General features: G+C 45.7%; 1 pseudogene; it reads left to right on the top strand.

Annotated features, from left to right (window-relative positions):
- Window positions 1-1,942: 1,942 nt before the first annotated feature.
- LOC132488115 (poly(rC)-binding protein 2-like) lies at window positions 1,943-3,169 on the top strand (annotated as a pseudogene).
- Window positions 3,170-3,548: the final 379 nt, after the last annotated feature.

The raw sequence follows: 3,548 nt of genomic DNA, 5'->3' as shown, positions 1-3,548 counted from the left end.
ACTAGCTGTGTGACTTTGATCTTGGGAGAAAAAATCATTTAGCATCTCTGGGGCTTAATACCCTCACCTGTAAAATGGTGATAATAACTGTACCTGCCTCCTAAGGTTGCTGTGAAGATTAGAATTAATATCTGTCAAGCACACAAAACAGTGCCTTGCATATAGTAAATGCCACATAAATGTTAGCTATTATTGGGCTTCCCTGGTGGCGCAGTGGTTAAGAGTCTGCCTGCCAATGCAAGGGACACGGCTTCAAGCCCTGGCCTGGGAAGATCCCACATGCCTCAGAGCAGCTAAGCCCGTGCACCACAACTACTGAGCCTGAGCTCTAGAGCCCGCAAGCCACAACTACTGAGCCCACGTGCCACAACTACGGAAGCCTGCGCACCTAGAGCCTGTGCTCTGCAACAAGAGAAGCCACAACAGTGAGAATCCCGCGCACCGCAACGAAGAGTAGCCCCCGCTCACCACAACTAAAGAAAGCCCATACACAACAATGAAGACCCAACACAGCCAAAAATAAATAAATAAAATTATTATTTTTTAAATTGATTGAATGCAAACTATTAAGATAATTTAGCCTCTGTTCTCCCATGGAGGGACTACTATTAACTACTTTTATGGCATTATGTTACTTTAAAAAATTAATAAACATTACTTTTACGCTTTGTCTTTGGATGTTGAAAAGGACTGAGTACTGACAGTAAATCCCATGGCATGTCATGGAAGGTTTTCCTTAAGTCTGACACTGATCTTTTATTTTTTAATTTTTATTTATTTTTATTTTTTATTTTTTGGCCACACTGCACAGCTGACAGGATCTTAGTTCCCCCAACCAGTGATTGAACTCACACCCTCAGCAGTGAAAGTGTAGAGTCCTAACCACTGGACTGCCAGAGTATTCCCACTGATCTTTTATTTAAAGTTATATTGAGGGACATCCTTGGTGGTCCAGTGGTTAAGAATCCACCTTCCCATGCAGGGGACTCAGGTTCAATCCCTGGTGGGGGACCTAAGATCCCACGTGCTGTGGGGCAACTAAGCCCTTGGGCCACACACAACTAGCGAGCCTGTGTTCTGCAGCTACAGAGCCCACGCACACTGGAGCCGGCTGCCACAACTAGAGAGAAGCCAGCGCGCCGCAACAAAAAAAGATTCCGCATGCCACAGCTAAGACCTGACCCAGCCAAAGATTAAAATAAATAAATAAATAAATAAATAAATAAATAAATAGTTATACTGAGGTATAATTCAAATGTCATATAATTCATCCATTTGATATGTATCATTCCATGGCTTTTAGTACAGTCACAAAATTATATATCCATCAACACGATTTTAGAACATTTCATTAATACAAAAAAAGAAACCTCACACCCCTTAGCTATCACTCCCTAATCTCCCATTCCTCCAGGCCCTGGAATCATACAGTATTTGTTCTTTTGTGATGGGCTTCTTTTACTTAGCATAATATCTTTAGGGTTCATTCATGTTGTAGCATGGGTCAAAATTTCCTTCCATTTTAAGGCTGAATGATATATCACTGTATGTATATACCACATTTTGGTTTTCCATTCATGTGTCAGTGGACGTTTAGGTTGCTTCCACCTTTGGCTATTGTGAACAGCGCTGCTATGAACATAGGGATACAAATACCTCTTTAAGACCCTACGCTCCCAGACCAGCTGAGGCAGCAGCCAGAGCACGCTCTCTCCCGCCTGCCCACCCTCCGTTGCCCTCCACTCGCCCCGGGGTCTCTTTCGCCCTTCCTCCACCCCCTCCTCTCCCTCCCCCTCTCCCCTCCCCCTCCTCCCCCTCCTCCTCCTCCTCCTCCTCGCCTCCGGAGGGGCCCCCTTGCCTTCCTGCCAGCCCCTATTTTTCCACCCCGGCCTCCCGCCCTTCCCCTTCCCGCTGGCTCCTTTTTTCCCCTCCGTCGTCTCGCCTGCAGTTTTTGGCTTTCACCCCCACCAGTGACCAAAGACTTGACCACTCAGAGTCCAGCTCCTCAGAACACTGCTTGACATGGACACTGGTGTGAATGAAGGTGGATTAAATGTCACTCTCACCATCCAGCTACTTATGCATGGAAAGGAAGTTGGCAGTATCATCGGGAAAGAAAGGAGAATCAGTTAGGAAGATGAGCGAGGAGAGTGGTGCACACGTATCAACATCTCAGGAGGGAATTGTCCTGAGAGGATTATCACTTTGGCTGGACCCACTAATGCCATCTTCAAAGCCTTTGTTATGATCATTGACAAACTGGAAGAGGACATCAGCAGCTCTATGACCAGTAGCACAGCTGCCAGTAGACCCCCAGTCACCCTGAGGCTGGTGGCCCCTGCTGGTCAGTGTAGCTCTCATTGGGAAAGGTGGTTGCAAGATCAAAGAAATAGGAGAGAGTACAGGGGCTCAGGTCCAGGTGGCAGGGGATATGCTCCCCAGCTCGACTGAGCAGACCATCATTCTTGCTGGCATTCCACAATCCATCACTGAGGGTGTGAAACAGATCTGCGTGGTCATGTTGGAGACTCTCTCCCAGTCCCCCCCCACAAAGGGTGTAACCATCCCATACTGGCCCAAGCCTCCAGTTCTCCGGTCATCTTTGCAGGTGGTCAGGACAGGTACAGCACAGACATGGACAGTGCGAGCTCCCCACACCACCCCGTCCATGTGCCTTAATGCTGACCTAGAGGGACTGCCTCTAGAGGCCTACACCATTCAAGGACAGTATGCCATTCCACAGCCAGATTTGACCAAGCTGCACCAGCTGGCAATGCAACAGTCTCATTTTCCCATGACACATGGCAACACCGGATTCAGTGGTTTGGATGCATCTGCTCACACTACTTTTCATGAACTCACAGTTCCCAACGATTTGATTGGCTGCATAATCGGGCGTCAAGGCGCCAAAATCAATGAGATCTGTCAGATATCTGGGGTGCAGATCAAAACTGCGAACCCAGTGGAAGGATCTACTGATAGGCAGGTTACCATCACTGGATCTGCTGCCAGCATTGGCCTGGCTCAATGTCTAATACATGTCAGGCTTTCCTCGGAGACAGGTGGCATGAGGAGCATCCAGAACAATGCAGATTCATCCATAATCCCTTTCTGCTGTTCATCACTACCCATGATCCATCTGAGTACAGTCAGCGATTCCAGGTTTTAAATAGTTTGTAAATTTTCAGTTTCTACACACTTTATCATCCACTCGTGATTTTTTAATTAAAGCATTTAAATTCCTTTCTCTGTTCAGCTGCTAATGCTGAGATCCATATTTAGTTTTATAAGCTTCTCCTTGTTTTTTGTTTTTTGTGTGTTTTTGGCTCATGAACTTTTTGTTTGTTTGTCACAGAAATGTGAGTGGAATATTAATACATTTCAGTTTATTTCTGTAATGTCAGGAATTTTTCAAAAAAAGTTAAAAGATGGACTGGAGCTTTTTCTTTGTGAATAGAAACTGGATGCTACAGTGGTTAAAAAAAAAAAAAAGGACTCTGCTTTCAATTCTTTTGGTTGTATACCCAAAAGTGGGATTTCTGGATCAT

Source organism: Mesoplodon densirostris, chromosome 4 (genome assembly GCF_025265405.1).
Source record: "Mesoplodon densirostris isolate mMesDen1 chromosome 4, mMesDen1 primary haplotype, whole genome shotgun sequence".
Classification (NCBI taxonomy): Eukaryota; Metazoa; Chordata; class Mammalia; order Artiodactyla; family Ziphiidae; genus Mesoplodon; species Mesoplodon densirostris.
The sequence above is the reverse complement of the archived record's forward strand: the minus strand, read 5'-3'. Positions and strand labels throughout refer to the sequence as shown.